The sequence below is a fragment of the Lissotriton helveticus genome, chromosome 8 (genome assembly GCF_964261635.1).
Source record: "Lissotriton helveticus chromosome 8, aLisHel1.1, whole genome shotgun sequence".
In the NCBI taxonomy this organism is placed as follows: Eukaryota; Metazoa; Chordata; class Amphibia; order Caudata; family Salamandridae; genus Lissotriton; species Lissotriton helveticus.
The window spans coordinates 1,396,822-1,419,121 of record NC_136069.1 but is presented as its reverse complement, the minus strand read 5'-3'; the positions used below and the strand labels follow the sequence as shown (position 1 = coordinate 1,419,121).

The window sequence follows — 22,300 nt, the reverse complement described above, 5'->3', positions numbered from 1 at the left end:
TTGTACACACCCATGTACACAAAGTGCTGTTACAATAATTGTATGTGACTTGAAAGTGGTGGACCCATGTATGCGTCTTCCTCAAATCTTGTAGGATAGTGGCAATGTCAACCTTGCAACAGGTGGCATGCCACTGTGGGCAAAACTCTTCATGGCTGTGAACACATCTGGTGCATTTCCTGAGCCCATGGTGAGTGTAAGGTCTGCAGTATTCTCACAGTCCTCTGGCCCTCTGCCTCAACAGGACTCCAATTACTGCAGGGATTATTGTTAGGCAAAGTGTGTGTAGTCTTAATAGTCTATTGCTTATTCATTTACAAGTCATTCATGCCATCATGCTTTTGTTTGGTGACATTACAAGTATCATGTTTATGGATTGTCCCAGCTTGGATTTCAATTGATACCAGTCGGAGTGAAGCATATGAATTGTGTGTTATTTGTATTTTGTGGGTGACTGAAAAGGGTGTTGATTTGAGCTTAGATTGATGCTGTTCTATGTCACACCAAGCTGAACTATGAGTGATGTGATGTCTGTTGAATTGCCAGGCGGTACATGTGGTGAGGCAAGTGAGACAGTGAGTGCACATAAAGGATTTGTGTTTGTCTACTGTGCAGATGCTCCAAGATCTGGAGTCTCCACCATGCTCCTAGATGCCACACATGGGAGTGGGAGGATGTGTTGATGTGAATATGCGTCCTAGCTGCAGATGTATTTGCAAGGGTTTAAGTTGCATGTGCTGAGCTAGCTTAAACAAGTGTATAGGTGAGAGTGACTAGTAATTAAGATTTTGGTTTGGCATGGAGATACATACGTCATGGTGGCAGGACAAACTTGGGGGTTATTAGGATGGCGGGCGAACTTTAGTCCGCTGGCCACCCTTGCGGTAACGGGACCGCCCGCCTGCCATGCGGCAGTCCTGCCACCCCAATTATGATGTGACCGCCACCGCGGCGGTCGCATCTGGCATTTTAACATTGCGGTAGGTGCTGCTGGCTGCAGCACCCGCCGCAATGGTAAAATGTCATGTTGTGCATTGCCATGCACATCATGGCAGGCGCCGTGCGGTGCCTGACACCTTGTGCATAGCAATGTAGGGGGGTATCATAGGTACCCCCAAGTGCAGCCCCCCACCCCCCTATCCCTCCCGGGGGCGCGCAACGGGCCCCCAAAGTGAATCCCCACCAGCCTTTCCATGGCGGCATCACCACCATGGAAAGGCCTGGAAAACTACACATCATAATATGGATGGCGGTGCTTGCTAGGCGCCACCTCCATTTATGTGCACCAGCTCCGCCCGGCCGGCAATCGTAGCGATTGTCCGACCAGCGGAAAAGCGGTGGACGGATTTTCCGTCCACCATGTTACCCACTGCCACTGTAATCTGGAGGTGGGGAAATCAGGTTATGATGGCGTGACGGTCGCCACCCCCGGCACGGTAGTGGCGATTGTTACGTCCTCCTAATCACCCCCTTAGTGATTGTCAGAGAGTGTGAGATATGAGTTGAATGCATAGGTAGATCTTGTGTAGGAAACATGAGGTATCCACATTCACCCTATGTGAGTGTTTACAGATAGAATTAAGTGTTTCAGAGTATGCAACTGGTTAAAACCTGTGCAAGGTATGGGATGAATAGGTAGATGTGATAGGTGTTGAAGCAGTTAGACAAGGTTTCATTCTGGCAGTAGGTGAGCTGTAGTCTGTGCCTCTTCAGTGAGGGATGACTGTAACCAGGCATTTCTAATGAGTGAGGATAGTTGTTGATGTGCATGGGTCAATGGTGGTATGGAGCACGTAAGTCATAAATGAATGTGACAGAGCCACAGTGAGACACGGTGCAACTTGTCATTTGTGACAAAGTCGATAGGTGAATGTGAAGGGTATACGCCAGTTGTGCACTTTAGTGTGCAGAACGGTGAAATATGTGGTGTTGTTGTTTATGTATATTGTTTTGCATCTGTGTATGCATGTGTTTCAAAAAAGACAATCTGTAGAATTTAAGCAGAGTATGGTGTGTGTGTGGTGATCTGTGACTGACTGAGGACATATCCATTGATCAATGTAAGTGTCTTGTTGTGAGATGTGGTGATGTGTAAAGTGTGCATATCAGATTGGGCAGTGATGCTGCATGATGTGATAAGAGTGCAGTCCAAGACATTAATAATGGCACAACTTGTGATGAGTGTTGTCTTTTTTACATGTTACGTTTGACATTTGCTGAGGAGGAGATGAGTACAGTACATTGTGTGCATGTAATGTATGTGTGACTTGTGTCCATAGTGATGAAGAAGGGTGCTGTGCATGTAGGGGTGGATGTGAGAAGGACAGTGCCAGAGTGACATTGAGAGAATTGTGTTGGAACAGTTTGTTTACAAGCTGTATCTTACATGGTAGACATGTTCTCCATCTAGCTGCCACAGAGGTGGCTTATGACGTGCCTGAGTGTTTGATATTTTTGAAAGTTGAGCATGTACTTTTGAGTGGATGTGAGAGGGGTCCTACATGCACAAGTAGAGTTCATGCTTGGCCAAATGGTGATGTTTATATGTGGAATGTGCACGTTGCTGTTTGCCATTGGATTTTCATGACTGATTCTTGTATTGGCCACTTGAGTACACTGTCATATGCAGGACCTATTGGCATCACTGGAAAAGTTGGCTCCACCTAGCCTTGCCTGCTTTGTGTGTTGGCATATGTTGTGTTTCACCCTTTGTAGTTAGTTGTAGTCATTGATTGGGCATTCTTGGACTGGGAATGTCCCCTGGGATGGATGTGGTGATTGCTACATTTGCAATGTCATGATTCTGGACCATTGGATGGCAGTCCATTTCTTATAGGGGTACAGCCCCATCAATGTTCAAGGGATGGATGTGTGTTGTTGTGACACCTAGGGTGGGACAACTCCAAAATGCATTGCCACACTTTCCAGTACACTACACATGCATTGTTATTGCTGCCATTTTGACTTTGAATGTCTGAGGTATGGTGACAACAAGGGAGATGGAGTCATTTGACACTGGTACAAAACACCTAGTTCCATAAGTGTTTGCATTCTCAAACTTTTTGTACGTTTGCCCTGGCTTTTCAAGGGTCGTCCTTGTGTATATCTATGAGGGTTCCCATTGTTACCCATTAAATACTGCCCTAGGGCCTGATGGTAATATGTTTGTTGAAGGTCTCCTTGATGTTTCCATAGATTTTTGGTCATCGGTTCAGTGCCAAATGTGGACAAAGCAGACTTAATTCTGCACATGTCTTTCATCCTCACAAGATGTACCCATATCCCCTGGCTTGAGTAGGACTATGTCAATTGTGGTGGTGAGCCACAGAATGAGCCACCACCCCCTCCCCAAGAATCCTGACACGTGCTGGCAGCTTATCTTACACAATGAGCTGTGCACTAAACACACCAACGTTCTTTGTGGATCCTACATCCTGAGACTTATGCATACTCATACTAGTATGCAGGACACAATCTGCACATTCAAAATTTGATTCATAATTTCAGGCATACACTATAGATTGAGGTGCTAGATGCAGATTTTCTGTGAATTACATTGTCCAAAGATGACCGTAGTAGACACATGCAGATTGTGAATAGTGTGCAGCGGGACTATTCCAAACATGATGACTGTATCCTACATTGTTGTTGGCCCATGCTTCTTTCCAAACCAAGATGGATTTTGACAACAAATATTTCCATAACAACTGTGACACAACCAATTCTTTGTTGTTGTATTTGGAGACACTAACATCAGTACTGATTAGCTGTGTCTGCGGACATGTGTGTTGTCAGGGCCTATATCCTCTGTGCTTTCCTGTATACAAATGCATCACACCATACTATTGTTGTCCTGTGATGTTTCTGTGTGTGTTGTGGTGGACTCATGCATTCACCTTGTGATACACACATATATGTGGTTATTGCAATTACTGTTCCACTGTCAAATGTGTGATTTCCCTAGTATTAGTATGCTCACGGTGCCTACCTGATGATGATTTTCCCTCATTAAACATACACAACATGCTATTGACACATGCTCAGATTATGATCACAATGATGCTCGGGCACTCAGAAAGTAATTGGCACACAATCAGTGATCATCTCTTGAACCTTGTCCTCTGTGATTTTACCTGTCAAAGGGGTTTTGTTAAAGGCACACTGCTGCTGATCAAGGGGGTGGTATGTAGGTCCGACTGTCCAGATGTGACTTGACTCCCTGCAAGGCCCCTACATACAACGCAACCTCCCTCCGCCTGCCGTGACCTGAAAGTGATGCTCATGTGGTGGAGATTACACTACCTCTGTCAAGGCATGTAAGGCAGTGCACCGTGGTGGCTATGCTCTAAAGGCTGCCCCCCAGCCTCTATTACAGAACAGCTGGTGAGCTTGGCAAATCCTGGCACCATATTGCAGTGGCCTGGTGGTGACTGTGTAAGTGAGTAATACGATGGCCCCCAAAACCGTGGCATACAAGTGACCCTGGTGTACCATCCCATAGACCAATAATTACGAAATAACATTAAACAAGCATTGGCATAGCCAATAGGTCTCGCCTTTGGAACCTTACAAGTGGTTAGTGATGCAGCACATTATCCTGGGTGCTGTGCTGCCATGGATTAAAGCAATGTTATACTTATCTGCACCACTTTTGCATCTTGTGCAATAGCTCATTGGTGATTTTTTGCAGTCAGACTTTGCTGCAGGCCATTAGGGCAAAATGGAGAAAGTAATGCAATAAACATATGACACAGCTGCTTACAAAACATCTCTGGTGTGTAATATCACTTTAGCACAGACACATTCTGATCCATGCATAACTTGAGAAAAAGGGAATGAAACAGATTTGCCAACATGTATGCTGCTTGTTTAATAAGGAAAGTGGCAAAGCAGGAGAAGTGAACACTGCCGTTTAAACACGATAAAACAAAAGTAGCGCTTTACTTTCATCCTTGTGAAGTCAATATAATTATTACCACTGAATTTGGTAATAACATATCACTTGTGTGGGATACTATAAGCGGGTAATCACATATCAGTATAAATGGGCAACATCTGTAGGAGCATGCACATATAAAACAGGCTAATGGTGTTTATTATAAAGGCACCATATACTTTCGAAACAACTGAATTACAACTACCTTTCCTCCTGCCATGTCACACTTCCAATCTCTTTCTTAAAACACTGAGGAGTTGGAAAGGCAACAAAGAGCACATTTAAGTTTCACAGTAACGTTTATGATTTCCACCCAAACAAGTCTAAGCATTCTTCGCAGGAAATTAATTTTGGACATCCCATTAACATAATGGAGAGTAAAATAGAGACATCAGTACTCTACAAACCCACAGACTACTTCAGTTATGTACACTACACAAGCGATTGGATCAAAAAGGGAGGAAATAAAAGGAGTCTTTAAAAATCAATACTTTCACTGGGGTTACAGCACATGATCATGGTAACCAGGTCTTCAGGGGAGCCAAAATACTTAAGAATATAATAATTAAAAAAATAAAATACAGTTATCATGCCAAACGGATAGCAACAATGGGCTGCGTCTGCTCCATTAGGCTCGCCTTAGGAACTTTCAACGCTTCTCCACAAAAATTTAGCAAGAGAAAGTCTTTTAGAAACTAACTGCAAATGTTAGACAGCCCAAGAGGCATCTCTAACAAGTAGTAGCAGAAACCAGCAAAAGAAAATGAGAGTCCACCCTGCCAACACAGGTGATACAGACATCACATACATACAGCTCAATGAAAAACACTTTACCACCAAAGAATGCAACCAGAACATGAAACCCATCCAATATCTTCAGCAGAATGAGGCTACGGTCTGCTATGGTATTAAAGGGCCCTATGTAAAGTCACCGGGCTGCCGAAAAATGCACAAGACCAAAGAAATAGCAAAATAAGCACCACACAAACACCCATAATTTAACAGTCAGTTAACAACTACAGATACAAACAAAGAGAAAGACTAACCATGCCCTGCTTGTTAGTTTTCTTCGGTGATATGCTGTTAATGAATGAGCACTGGATGGAAGTTTGTACTTCACTCTGAAAGCTGAATCTCTGAGTGGTGTTGAGACTTGAAACTGCTACACAGGAAGCATGGGCAAGGCACTCAAGACACGAGCTTCCTGCTCAAGAGGAACTCGCTCTGGTACAATTCACGCAAAAATCAAGTTGATGTGCCAAAAACCGCCACAAACACTAGGAGCTGCAGCTCTGGGTGAACGGTATGGCATGCGCGTGACTGGAAAATAGAACACATTTCATCAAACTGCGATGGTTGCACGTGGTTATAGTCCTAGCCTGTATTAGAAGTAAAAACATCTCTAAATGCTTTAATATTCAAACTTTTCACTGCCTTTCAACAAATAAAGTATGAACTGAAATCAAGCAATAATCGAAAGTACTGGAGCAGGCTATGTTGTTAATAATAACAAGAAAGCATTTATGGATGTTCTGTTGTCTCGCGTTAATCACAGTTCATTTAAAAATCATAACTGTAAAGTAACTGTCAACAGTGACTTTCAGGGGGCTTGCTTTTCCGCCATCATTACCAAGCATGCAGTTAACTACATGGCAGGAATCTGAATCTACATAAACTGCATGCACGCCACACCAACACTATAATTAAATCCACCACCTTGAAAAGATCAAGTAAACAAGCGCTGAAAGACAAACACGGCCCCGCGGCGCGAAAGTTAAAGTCCATCTACAGCATTTACCTTACGGGAGCGAGCAGTGGTCTGATCAATCAAAGCCAAATGAAAACAGCTGCCGCTACGCACGTCCAAAGCCAGAGTGGTTCCTCCCACACCCATGGCGGCTGAGTGTGTGATTTATGAGACCGGCTGAGAGGTCTGAAAGCGCCGGTAAAATTAAATAAATAAAGGCGCTTCACCATGCTGTGTTGGGAGTCGTCTAAAAGTGCCCGTGATGGTAAATAAATAAAGGCACTTTCCCTGGCAGTGTTGGGAGGTGGGAGGAATCTGAAAGCACCGGTGATGTAAAAAAGGCACTTCACCATCACAGATGGACAAAAGCAACATGGGATCCGTGGATGGGAGGAGCATCAAAAGCAAATGGGTGAGAGAGCACAATGTGGAACACTCGTGCTTGTGCTAGCTTGCCCCTAGCAGGAGCGGAAGCAGTGGCACGCGGACATGCTAATAAAAAAAAACAGATGGTCAGCGTGCACTGCTCGCTCCCGCAAGGTGGATGCCACCTCAAGCACGAATGTGCTTGAAAAGGAGATGACCGATTTCTAAAGGTCATCTCCTAGAGCAGCGTATGTGCGCTGCCTAGGCGAGACCTAAAAAAACTGTTGAAATTGACTTAAAAACCCACAGGTTACAGGGCCATTACAGTTCGCAAATAACATTGAAAAAACTTAACAAATTAACAGAAAAAAACAAGGTTACAGGGACTCTATAGGTAGGAAATAGAATTGAAAGAATCCTTAGTTATTCACTGAAAAATGTAAAGGTTACTGGGATATTGTTAGGCTCAGATTTTACTCATACAAAACTATCGAAATTCAGCAGTTATAGTTACCTGAGCAATGCATTGCTTATGACCTTACATATTACATCACTCATGAAACGGTCAGTGACATCACTGATGACATTTCAAATGACATCACTGATGACATCATCCACAGACTCCCTCACACACCCACTCACACCCCTAAACAACCTCTTATACACCCACTTACACAACCACTCACATACCCATTCACAGACCGATACAAGTACTCACTCAACCACTCACTCACTCATACAGCCACTCACACAACCACTCACTAACCCATACAGCTACTCATACAACTAGTCAATCACCCATACAGCCACTCACTCACCCATACAGCTACGCACATGCCCACTTATACATATAAACAGCCACTCACACACCCACTCACTCACCAATACAGCCTCTCAACACAGCCACTCACTCACCCAAAAAAGCAGTCACACACTCACTCACAAACTTACATTCCCATTCACACATTAATAGAAGCACTCACATATCCACTCCCTCACCCATTCAGCCACTCACAGAGCGACTCACTCACCCATACAGCCACTGACACACCCACTCAGACACTCACATATCCACTGACAGGCCCATTCACACACCCACTGACAGACCTACTCGGACACTCTCACATGCTCTCATAAACCCGCTCAAAAACTCATGCACCCACTTACACATACACTCAGATACTCTCACACCCACTCACAAACCCACTTAGACATCTCCTCACAGAACCACTCAGACACTCTCCTTCACTCAGACATGTACACCGCTCACAGGCCCATTCAGACATTCATGCACCCACTTACAGAACCACTCATACTCTCTCACACCCACTCAAAGACCTACTCAGAGACTCGCACAGACTCACAGACCCACTCAGACACTTACTCACAGACTGACTCACATACTCATAAACCCCCTCAGACACTCTCATACCCACTCAGTCCCACTCGGACACTCATGCACCCACTCAGACACCTACTCAGACACTTGTGCACCCACTCACAGACCCACTCACACACCCAGTGAGACACTTATGCAGCAACTCCCAGACCCACACACCCATGGAGACAATCACACTATCACTCACACACCCACTGAGACACTCATGCACTCACTAACACACTCTCAAAGGTTACAGGCTACAGTTAGGAAATACACAATTTAAAAGACCTTAGAAATTGACTAAAAATCAAATGTAACATGGTCATTATAATTAGGAAATAATATTAAAAAACGGTTAAATTGACTAAAAAATCACAGGTTACAGGGCCATTATAGTTCGCAAATAACATAAAAAATCCTTACAAATTACCTGAAAAAAACAAGGTTACAGGGACTCTATAGGTAGGAAATAGAATTGAAAGACCCTAGTTATTCACTGAAAAATGTAAAGGTTACTGGGATGTTGTTAGGCTCAGATTTTACTCATACAAAACTATCGAAATTCAGCAGTTATAGTTACCTGAGCAATGCATTGCTTATGACCTTACATATTACATCACTCATGAAACGGTCAGTGACATCACTGATGACATTTCAAATGACATCACTGATGACATCATCCACAAACTCCCTCACACGCCCACTCACACCCCTAAACAACCTCTTATACACCCACTTACACAACCACTCACATACCCATTCACAGACCGATACAAGTACTCACTCAACCACTCACTCACTCATACAGCCACTCACACAACCACTCACTAACCCATACAGCTACTCATACAACTAGTCAATCACCCATACAGCCACTCACTCACCCATACAGCTACGCACATGCCCACTTATACATATAAACAGCCACTCACACACCCACTCACTCACCAATACAGCCTCTCAACACAGCCACTCACTCACCCAAAAAAGCAGTCACACACTCACTCACAAACTTACATTCCCATTCACACATTAATAGAAGCACTCACATATCCACTCCCTCACCCATTCAGCCACTCACAGAGCGACTCACTCACCCATACAGCCACTGACACACCCACTCAGACACTCACATATCCACTGACAGGCCCATCCACACACCCACTGACAGACCTACTCGGACACTCTCACATGCTCTCATAGACCCGCTCAAAAACTCATGCACCCACTTACACATACACTCAGATACTCTCACACCCACTCACAAACCCACTTAGGCATCTCCTCACAGAACCACTCAGACACTCTCACAGCCGCTCAGACATGTACAGCGCTCACAGGCCCATTCAGACATTCATGCACCCACTTACAGAACCACTCATACTCTCTCACATCCACTCAAAGACCTACTCAGAGACTCGCACAGACTCACAGACCCACTCAGACACTTACTCACAGACTGACTCACATACTCATAAACCCCCTCAGACACTCTCATACCCACTCAGTCCCACTCGGACACTCATGCACCCACTCAGACACCTACTCAGACACTTGTGCACCCACTCACAGACCCACTCACACACCCAGTGAGACACTTATGCAGCAACTCCCGGACCCACACACCCATGGAGACAATCACACTATCACTCACACACCCACTGAGACATTCATGCACTCACTAACACACTCTCAAAGGTTACAGGCTACAGTTAGGAAATACACAATTTAAAAGACCTTAGAAATTGACTAAAAATCAAATGTAACATGGTCATTATAATTAGGAAATAATATTAAAAAACGGTTAAATTGACTAAAAAATCACAGGTTACAGGGCCATTATAGTTCGCAAATAACATAAAAAATCCTTACAAATTACCTGAAAAAAACAAGGTTACAGGGACTCTATAGGTAGGAAATAGAATTGAAAGACCCTAGTTATTCACTGAAAAATGTAAAGGTTACTGGGATGTTGTTAGGCTCAGATTTTACTCATACAAAACTATCGAAATTCAGCAGTTATAGTTACCTGAGCAATGCATTGCTTATGACCTTACATATTACATCACTCATGAAACGGTCAGTGACATCACTGATGACATTTCAAATGACATCACTGATGACATTATCCACAAACTCCCTCACACGCCCACTCACACCCCTAAACAACCTCTTATACACCCACTTACACAACCACTCACATACCCATTCACAGACCGATACAAGTACTCACTCAACCACTCACTCACTCATACAGCCACTCACACAACCACTCACTAACCCATACAGCTACTCATACAACTAGTCAATCACCCATACAGCCACTCACTCACCCATACAGCTACGCACATGCCCACTTATACATATAAACAGCCACTCACACACCCACTCACTCACCAATACAGCCTCTCAACACAGCCACTCACTCACCCAAAAAAGCAGTCACACACTCACTCACAAACTTACATTCCCATTCACACATTAATAGAAGCACTCACATATCCACTCCCTCACCCATTCAGCCACTCACAGAGCGACTCACTCACCCATACAGCCACTGACACACCCACTCAGACACTCACATATCCACTGACAGGCCCATCCACACACCCACTGACAGACCTACTCGGACACTCTCACATGCTCTCATAGACCCGCTCAAAAACTCATGCACCCACTTACACATACACTCAGATACTCTCACACCCACTCACAAACCCACTTAGGCATCTCCTCACAGAACCACTCAGACACTCTCACAGCCGCTCAGACATGTACAGCGCTCACAGGCCCATTCAGACATTCATGCACCCACTTACAGAACCACTCATACTCTCTCACATCCACTCAAAGACCTACTCAGAGACTCGCACAGACTCACAGACCCACTCAGACACTTACTCACAGACTGACTCACATACTCATAAACCCCCTCAGACACTCTCATACCCACTCAGTCCCACTCGGACACTCATGCACCCACTCAGACACCTACTCAGACACTTGTGCACCCACTCACAGACCCACTCACACACCCAGTGAGACACTTATGCAGCAACTCCCAGACCCACACACCCATGGAGACAATCACACTATCACTCACACACCCACTGAGACACTCATGCACTCACTAACACACTCTCAAAGGTTACAGGCTACAGTTAGGAAATACACAATTTAAAAGAGCTTAGAAATTGACTAAAAATCAAATGTAACAGGGTCATTATAATTAGGAAATAACATTAAAAAAAAGTAGAAATTGACTAAAAAAATACAGGTTACAGGGCCATTATAGTTCGCAAATAACATAAAAAATCTTTATAAATTAACTGAAAAAAACAAAGGTTACAGGGACTCTATTGGTAGGAAACAGAATTGAACGAATCCTTAGTTATTCACTGAAAAATGTAAAGGTTACTGGGATGTTGTTAGGCTCAGATTTTACTCATACAAAACTATCGAAATTCAGCAGTTATAGTTACCTGAACAATGCATTGCTTATGACCTTACATATTACATCACTCATGAAACGGTCAGTGACATCACTGATGACATTTCAAATGACATCACTAATGACATCATCCACAGACTCCCTCACACACCCACTCACACCCCTAAACAACCTCTTATACACCCACTTACACAACCACTCACATACCCATTCACAGACCGGTACAAGTACTCACTCAACCACTCACTCACTCACTCATACAGCCACTCACACAACCACTCACTAACCCATACAGTTACTCATACAACCAGTCAATTACCCATATAGCTACACACATACCCACTTATACATATATACAGCCACTCACACACCCACTCACTCACCCATACAGCCCCTCAACACAGCCCCTCACTCACCCATTAAAGCACTCACTCACAATCTTACTTACCCATTCACACATTGATACAAGCACTCATATATCCACTCCCTCACACATTCAGCCACTCACAGAGCAACTCACTCACCAATACAGCCACTCACAGTCATTCATTCACCCACACAGCTACTCAAACACCCACGTATACACCCATACAGCTACTCACACACCCATACAGCCACTCAGACACTCAATCACACATGGATACACATAGTCACACACTCACACAGGCTGATGCATGAAATTAACACATGCCAAATATTCTCATGGCTCTGTTTGTGCACAGGCTGATGCATGATGTACATCATACATGACAAATATTCCCATGGCTCGGTTTTCGCAGAAGATGCGCTTAGAGCTCATTAAAAAACATTCAATTATTATCAATGGTTGTTAGCAAAATCTACCTAGAAACGCTGCCTTTGTCACATCTTTTGCCAAGGGTTTTGTTAGCATGAAATCGTTTTTTAGAAAGGTCCCGCTCCTACGAGTCCCGCACACCGTGCTCCTAGAAGTCTAGCACACCACAGACCAACTGTTACCTGTGCTTCCGCGTTACGGTTTCAGGATGACCCTTTATCAGATCAGCATAACACAGCTGCCTTCTGTTCACCCCTGGTGCTTCCTGTGATGGATACACCAGATGTGGATCAAGTCTCAAACACACCTGGAAGACTGCAGCAGTAAATCACCCAGGGCCCCAGGATGTAATACCTAAAGAAATGAGTCAGATGCACACACTCATAAACACAAATAAACGCAGAACAGAGGGCCTGCATTTGTCTCAAGGACACGATGCCAGAGCAGCCGGACAGTTGCATTAATCAGAAAAAGCCCTAACAATGCCTTGTATTAAGAGTTACCCCAGATAACCCACACAGGATATACCCGGCCACTTGGACCCCTTCCAAATGTGACCTCCAGTTGGTATTTACGGCCCCTTCCATCAGGGTAGGTTCAAGCATCTAAACATGCAATGTAAGGCCTACTGGACCAGTATTTCCTGCCCAAAGGGGGACAAGCTTCACTTTGTTGCACCCGCTGTGCAGTATAAAGCGTGCCATGTACCGAATGCAAAGTGAATTGTGGCAGCAACAGCAAGAGATGTGGCTGCTATTCACGCGTGTTATTGTTTAATTAAACTTCAACTGCTCCTTATTTCCAAGCCTTGCTGCTCTCCTTTTTAGGTCGAGGCTACCGTCGCACTGCGTAAGCAGTGGGCGGAGCCGAAGATTTTATATTGTGTAGTATGGGGGCTTGAACCCGCCCCTCTTCTCCATTGGCTGGCCTCGTAAATGCTGGCCAGCCATTGGAGAAGAGGGGCGTCACTCGTTTCTGGCCCCGGCTTGAGCGGATTCGGGGCGTGTCTTTTTGGATTTTTTAATCAGTGACGTCATCCGTCACTCAGCAAAAAAACACGCCCCCGATTCCGAAATTTTCGGAGCTTAGCGGCCGCCATTTTGCTGCTCGGTAAAACCAGGAGAGCAGCGTCTAGCGAGGAAATGAGGTACCTATCCCTTGTTTTTAGTAGGAGCACATCTCGATAGTTAAAAGAAGAAAAGATTTACGATCAGCCTGAGTGCCCTGCTGTTAGAGGAGAGTTACCGGCTTAAAGTGTTGGCCCGGTTTCATGCATCTTCACGCGCATTACTCGGTGGCATGGGGCCTCTCACAATAGGAATGCACTGGAAGCACGCAACCTTTGTTTGTATGTGAGGCCTGGAAAACGACGTGCTTGTGTCTTTGCAGGAATATGGATTGCTGCCTTTACCTTAGCGAAGGGTGAGTCGGAGGTCCATGGTTTCGCCTGGCAGCGCTTCTCAGTGTTATGACCGTGTCTCGGGGTAATTCATGTAGTTCGATGTAGTTCATAATTGGGCTCATCACTGCTGGGAAGCGGCAGCCGTGTATCGCAATGTAACACGGGCAAAGATCTCTGTATGATCGGATTGAGCGTATTAGGCTGGAGTGCACGTAGCGCCTTGAAGTGCAGTGCGGGATGACTTTTTAGCTAAGGGTAATTTTTTTTTTTTTGACGGGGTACTCAGGTTTGAAAAAAATACCGGTACAATGGGAGTGATGTGCAAAAGTGAACTGCGTTATCATAATATTCACAAATTGCGCCTTAGTGATACATGCCTGGCCCTGTTCGGGGTATACGAACGCCCAGCAGTCAATGTCCGTACGTTTCCTGCCTCGCCCTCTCTCCTCCCTCCCCCCTTCCTCCCCCCTTCTCCTGCACTCGCCTCCCCAGCCATCAAGTCCCTGGAATCATTATCGTCGTCTCTCCAGCCTCTCGGCTGAGAGGCTGAGGCTGCCTTGCAACAGCCACACAGCTCGGGAGCCTAGAGGAACTGAAAGTTACTGGGGATTTTTTGTGTAGCATCCTGCGTGTCATAGTTCCCCTGCTGCCGCCACGAGACGCCTCTGTGCGCACTTCTACACAGAATTAAGTCGGCGTAGATGCTCGGGCGACAGAAAGTGCCACCGGTGAAGCAGCCATTATCCGCGAGACTGGAGTGCACGTAGCGCCTTTAAGTGCAGTGCGGGATGACTTTTTAGCTAAGGGTAATTTTTTTTTTTTTTTGACGGGTACCCAGGTTTGAAAAAAATACCGGTACAATGGGAGTGATGTGCAAAAGTGAACTGCATTATCATAATATTCACAAATTGCGCCTTAGTGATACATGCCTGGCCCTGTTCGGGATATACGAATGCCCAGCAGTCAATGTCCGTACGTTTCCTGCCTCGCCCTCCCTCCTCCCTCCCCCCTTCCTCCTCCCTTCTCCTGCACTCACCTCCCCAGCCATCAAGTCCCTGGAATCATTATCGTCGTCTCTCCAGCCTCTCGGCTGAGAGGCTGAGGCTGCCTTGCAACAGCCACACAGCTCGGGAGCCTAGAGGAACTGAAAGTTACTGGGGATTTTTTGTGTAGCATCCTGCGTGTCATAGTTCCCCTGCTGCCGCCACGAGACGCCTCTGTGCGCACTTCTACACAGAATTAAGTCGGCGTAGATGCTCGGGCGACAGAAAGTGCCACCGGTAAAGCAGCCATTATCCGCGAGACTGGAGTGCACGTAGCGCCTTTAAGTGCAGTGCGGGATGACTTTTTAGCTAAGGGTAATTTTTTTTTTTTTTACGGGTACCCAGGTTTGAAAAAAATACCGGTAAAATGGGAGTGATATTCACAAATTGCGCCTTAGTGATACATACCTGGCCCTGTTCGGGGTATACGAACGGCTAAAGAATGAATGACTGAATGCAAGTGTTCAATGAACCGTTTTAGGAAGCACATGCTCTTCTGAGTGGTTTATATTACTTTTTGAAACAGGGACAAGCGAGGGCGGAGCCCCGCGTTGCAACGGAGGAGTCGTGCAAGCAGATAGGGGGGGGGCCTCCTTGCAACAAAAAAAAAAACGCGCCTTAATGTATGGTTAATTAAATCATCCGTCAAGCTTCCAAGGTGACGCTTCTGTCATAAACCAATCCAGTTAGGTAGCATTTTATAGGAGAAAAAAAGACATTCTCAACATCTGGAACCCAGCAATTTAGCGAGGACTGCACACGATTAACCACTCCTGACCCTGCCTCCCAGGGGAGGCGGTGTGAAGTTTAAGTGTTCTTAACCGATGGTCGCCTCTTTGGGCGACAACGAGCCGGCGTTGGGCATACATTAACGCCTGTATTGTGTGTGCTTATTCACATGTAAGTATACCTAACATTGTCTATGCGCCTGCATAAATGTTGCAAGTGTATTCTGAAAAGTGCGCCTAACTTCCAAATATGTATATAAAATATATGTTTCAATCCCGCTGTCTTTGCATTTATTTACCTCAGGTAACCTACTTTGTGTAACGGTTCACCTGCTGAACCTTCAGTTTAAAAATAAAAATGCTAGAGTCAAGAATACAGTGTTTCTGCTTCCAAAGTTTTGCACCGACCGCATCACCCTTTTCTACACATTTCATCCGAAGGTGTTCTTGTGATTTGCCCCCCTTAAGGTGAGTGCTTAGAGTTCAACTTTCCTCCTGTTTGAAAATGAAAAGCTGATGATATGCATTAGGACTTTCCACGTGCAAAACGTTTGTGTGCGACATCCAAAAACAAAAAAGTCAGTGCGTGCACTTTGTATATGTTAATAACTTAATAATATTGTGATTTAGTAACCGGGGGCAGACGAGAAGCGACTACATAGCACCCAAATTGAGTTTGGGTGGGCACCGGCGCTACGCCCTGACATGAAAAGAAGGCGTCTCTCTGCAGACTAAACACGCGTTTTTTACGTCTTATACCTAATTGGCTGTCTCTTCTTAGAGGACATCAGAGAAATTCTGAGTTAAACTGTCAGGATCTAAAGAACCATTCAATCAAACATGCCAGGATACTTCTTGCTTTCACTGACATTCATATTCACAGCGCTGCGCAGCCATACTTTTGTAGAAGCGCTTATACACATTTTATATATAACATAACGTATTCCACTCTTAAGTGCCTGACCACCCTGAGCCTATATCACCTGTATATTCCCATGGGTGAAAGGTACAACTGAAAGAACCCCCAACTTATTAATGTCACCAAAGGAAGGGAGAGTTGAACTCCCGTCTCTTAGGGTATTCACATAAGCGCAACACAGGCATTGCACATTTTTTGTCAGATCAGAAATGCGCTTGGAATCTGGTAAAAAGCCATTAAACTATCAATTCTTAATAAATTCATTTCTCAAAGAAAAGGCCTGAATTGGAGGATTGCATCTTTGCTGATATGCAACCATCTATTCCAGTACAGTGTGCTGGAGAGAGAGTCCTTTCACGTCGCACCCCAAACTTTATGCCAGTGCACCTCAGAACCCCTGCCCCCTCGCTGTGCTTGCTCTCCTGTGTGTGTATGTGGCTCTGTGTGTGTAGGTGGCTCTGGGTGTGTATGTGGCTCTGGGTGTGTATGTGGCTCTGGGTGTGTGTGGGGCTCTGGGTGTGTAGCGCTGTGTGTGTGTGTAGGGCTGTGTGTGTGTGTTGGCTGTGTGTGTGTGTGTGTGGGCTCTATGTGTGTGTGGGCTCGGTGTGTGTGTGTGGGCTCTGTGTGTGTGTGTGTGGCTCTGTGTGTGTGTGTGGCTCTGTGTGGGTGGCTCTGTATGTGTGTGTGGGTGGCTTTGTGTGTGTGGCTCTGTGTGGGTGTAAATGCAATCGATCATGCATTTGCGAGCGATTAAGCTATTGGCACTGTAAATGATAATGCCATTTATTTATGATTTAAAAAAAAAATGTCATGAGCAATGCCAATAGCTCTACCTTTAATAATGCCAAGACAATTGCATTGTAAATGCTTGTTAATAATTAGAACCAGCTCCAACAGTTTGTTGAGGGAGAGCACACAATTCCATTCCTAATTACATTCATGTGTGTTTGGTTATCAGCAGCTTTATTGGGCAGACGTGCTTTGAAAACAACATTTAACACACATTTACTCCAAAAACAATGTCCCTTGCTCGCCATGCTTTAAAATGTACCATTTACTATATATTATTCCAAATAGTTGTAAATACAGAATAATACAAACACTTTTAAAAATACTGCAAACTATGCAACATTCTTTAAAATCTCACCATATTATGTCTTTTGTTAAAAGATATTGTAAGGGATCGAAGCCCATGTTCAGCACCGAGACTAGAGTGTAGTTATTCTTGTTGGGGATCGTGCCCCCATAATACCAACTCTAGCAAAGGGCTGTTCCTGCAGCATCTCAACCTCTGCCTGCACCATCTCCCGTCTGTCTGCACCATCTCCCCTCTGCCGGCCTCATCTCCCCTCTGCCTGCACCATCTCACCCTCTGCCGGCCTCATCTCCCCCTCTGCCTGCACCATCTCCCCTCTGCCTGCACCATCTCCCCCTCTGCCTGCACCATCTCACCCTCTGCCTGCACCATCTCCCCCTCTGCCTGCACCATCTCACCCTCTGCCTGCACCATCTCACCCTCTGCCTGCACCATCTCACCCTCTGCCTGCACCATCTCACCCTCTGCCTGCACCATCTCCCCCTCTGCCTGCAACATCTCACCCTCTGCCTGCACCATCTCACCCTCTGCCTGCACCATCTCACCCTCTGCCTGCACCATCTCACCCTCTGCCTGCACCATCTCACCCTCTGCCTGCACCATCTCACCTCTGCCTGCACCATCTTCCTCTGCCTGCACCATCTCACCTCTGCCTGCACCATCTCCCCCTCTGCCTGCACCATCTCCCTCTCTGCCTGTGCCACATCCTTGTCTGCTTGTTGCACCTTCCACCCTGCTGCACCACCTCACCCTCTTGTCTCCACATCTCACTCTCTACCTGCATCATCTCACTCTTTGCCTACATCATCTCACTTTCTGCTTGCTCCATCTTAATCTCTGCCTGCACCATCTCCCCCCTGGCTGCACCATCTCCCCCTCTGCCTGCACCAGTGCTTTAAATGGGAAAAAATAACTGCAGGTACTCATTAACATGAGCTAGCGGTGTAGTAAGTGTGCGGGGCCAGGGGCGGGGCTAAGGGCAAGACATGATGATACTTAACGACTTCTATAACAGTTGCACCACACAACAAAACACATGGTAAATGTCTGTATATAAACAAAGCAGGTTAATATTACACAAAATGAAAGAGAAATGCAATAATATGTTAACATTTCCTTTTTTTGCAATAGTTGCACCTTCTTAATGCCATACGGTTAAATGCTGTTGTTTGGCACAATACTATATATTTTTGAGCATATGAGTAGGAAGAAACTGAAAATACCTCCACTACGAACCAAAGCTCTTATGGCACCAAGCAAATGAAGCAATTCATCATGACCCTCCCCGGAAGATATTTCTTGTCTCTTCCATCGATCTATCCATTCATCCTACCATTTACCTGCTGACGTCCACCATTTACCCTTTACATTCTGTCGTCTATTCAGTTTTTCATTCATCATTCAGTTTTTCACCATTCTGTCTGTCCACCCTTCATATCCAAACCTATCCATCCTTCCTTAAACCTATCCATTCATCCTTTCACTTATCCATCTCTTTATCCACCCTTTCACTCATCCATCAATCCTTTCTCTCTTCTATCCATCCACCCTTTCAATCCATCCACCCTTTCATTCCATCCACCCTTTCATTCCATCCACCCTTTCATTCCATCCACCCTTTCACTCAATCCCTCCTTTCATTCATCCATCATTCACCTTTTCATCCATCCCCCCTCACTTTCATTCACCCATCCAATCTTTGACTTATCCACCTATATCCACCCTTTTATCCAATCATCCACCCTCTTTCACCCATCCATTCACTCATCCACCCTTGCTTACTCATCTATCCACTCACTCACTCACTCACCCACCAACCCTCCCTACTACAATATTTATGAACCTTTGTCACCGAGCAGACAGGTACACACAAAGTGCCACCCATTTTTCTTACAAAAAACAAGCATACAAATGCAGGCAAATACACACTAAAGACTCCGGTATGTTAAAAGCCATGTCATACTCTTCATCATGGCTTTTTTAATTGCCACTACCAGGGGACTGCCATGATTCCTGTGTTTGCGCAAATGCAGAGGATAGTGTGAATGTGGTTGACAGCACAGGGCCTGCCAAGGTTTCAGATTGCTATGTGTGACATTTTCATATTTTCATTGTAATTGTGAGTGCCATTTCAACGACTATATGTGACACTTTCTTTCTCGCTAGCAAAATTAAGCATTGAAGACGAGGGAATCATATAAATATCAGAAAAAAACATCCAATTGAGTATAGCTGCTAATGTTTCACATTGCTTTTGTGTGACAATTTCATAGATTCAGTGGATTTACGAGAGTCAGGCAACAACTAGATGTGCAACATTTAGAGTGGCACTTTCTTGCGAGCATAATCATGGTATGAAGTCAACGGAAATAGACAAATATCAGAAACCACACTCATTTAAGCAACAAGGAAGTCAAACTCTGCAGTAGGTGCTTTTGAAGCTATTCAAATTCTAAAAAAAATCAGCCCCCTCCACCCCAACCTCAGCTTCAGGTGCGGCCAAACCCCATGTAACAAAGGGATCTCTGTGACAAAAGCAGCAACCCACTGAGCTATCCACATACAATCAAGTAAAATACAATGGGGCAGATTTATGAGTTCTGGCGCATCTCTGCAAATCAGCAGGGATGCGCCAGAACTGATGCGTCACGCAATTCCCTCCTTGCGGCACCGCAGATGCGCCGCATTTACAATGCGGCGCACCATGGTGCAAGGAAGGGCAGATGCGTGACGCATCTTGTGGTGTACGGGCGGCGCATTGCTGGAGTAGCGTCGCAAGTGCGACGCAACTCCTGCAATGTACAGAGGCCACCCATACATAACGTGGTGCGTCACTCCTTACGCCTGCTTCAAGCAGGTGTAAGGATTTGACGCAGCAGCGTCGTAAAACTGACTCAGTGAAATCTTGTAGATTTCACTGCGTCAGTTTTACGGGACTTTCCTTCGAGGGAACGCCCACCCTGCGACAGAACGCCCACATGACACCTGACGCAGGTTCCATGTGGCGCAGGACTTTACAAAGTGACGCATCTGCCTAGATGCGTCACGTTGTAAATAGGTCGCAGGGATGCGCCACGTTTCCGCGCCGTTGCGTGACGCAACGGCGGCGTAAACGTGGCGCAAGTCCGACATAAATCTGCCCAATATGCTTTTTTTGAAGGAGGCATATTAACCCTCTACGCTACTTAATGGTCAGAGTGAAAAGTGCCAGCAGAGAACACTCCGACCTCTCTCCAGCAGGAACAATAATCACCTGACTTATCAAGTCTAACTATGCTGAGAAAATAAAGTAAAGAGTGCTGCTTCGTAGTGTCACAGTCAAGCAGGGATGTTAAAAACACTTGGCACTACTAATAAATCAGCAAAGCTGCTAGTTTAGAGAAAAGGTAGCACTGGGCTGGCGGTGAGTGTGGGGCAGAAGTTAGGCTCGGGGCTGGGCACAGCAATAGCCCATCATGTGGAGGGCAGGAGGAGGTGGGCAGGGGATCGGGGCTGGGCACAGCAATAGCCCATCATGTGGAGGGCAGGAGGAGGTGGGCAGGGGATCGGGGCTGGGCACAGCAATAGCCCATCATGTGGAGGGCAGGAGGAGGTGGGCAGGGGATCGAGTCTCGAACACCGGCTTCCTCCTTCAAGTCCATGTAGCAGGAGAGTTCCTGGGTGCTCTGGGGCCCGGCGGGCAGGCAGAAAACGAAACACCCTGCCACAGCATGGGTGGCGACCACTGTGTGACCGAGCAAGATGGGAGCCCGGCGCATCTAAAGGAGAGTGTTGGGAATGTGGGGCAACAATGGGCTGGCGGCGCTAGTGTTGAGCATATAAGAAAGCCTTCCATGCACAGACCGGTAACTGAGGCATGTGGCGTTAGGAAGGTAGGTGCCTCGGTGCAGAAAGCAGTTAGATTAGCGCTCCAGGGCCACTTCGATCGCATCGTCTGGGCATTAACCCTCTGATCCAGAGACAGTACGGGAAGTGTGAGAATCCGCTCCTGATAAGATGTCTATCTATCTATAAAGTGTTACCCTGCACGGAATTGTCCCTACCTGAAGTGCAGCGCTTTGAAAATGACAGCGCACACTGTAAAACGAAACTCGACGCTGCTCTGTCCAGCACAGCGTGACGGCGAGCACCGGACATTATTCAGATGAGCCCTGCTGAGCAGCTCAGCAGGAGACAGAAGCGGCGCCTTTGCTCCCAGAGACACGTCCCCCTCCTGCTCGCCACTGCGCGGCACTCACAGCCACTAAGCCGACCTTTTCATGAGTACCGGTACTCTCCTCGGGCAGTAGAGACGTGCCGGTACTCAGAGCGATACATTTAAGGAGTGCCGGTACTCAGTACCGGTGAGTACCGGCCCATTTAAAGCACTGGCCTGCACCATACCAGCCCTTGCCTGTGCCATCTCCCCCTCTGCCTGCCTCATCTCACCCTTTGC

General features: G+C 45.9%; 1 protein-coding gene across 1 annotated transcript in view; it reads right to left on the bottom strand.

The window, feature by feature from the left end:
• LOC144772195 (NACHT, LRR and PYD domains-containing protein 1a allele 3-like) overlaps positions 1-22,300 on the bottom strand; it is an 884,004-nt gene that overhangs the window by 53,612 nt on the left and 808,092 nt on the right. The gene's annotated exons all lie outside the window — the stretch shown is intronic.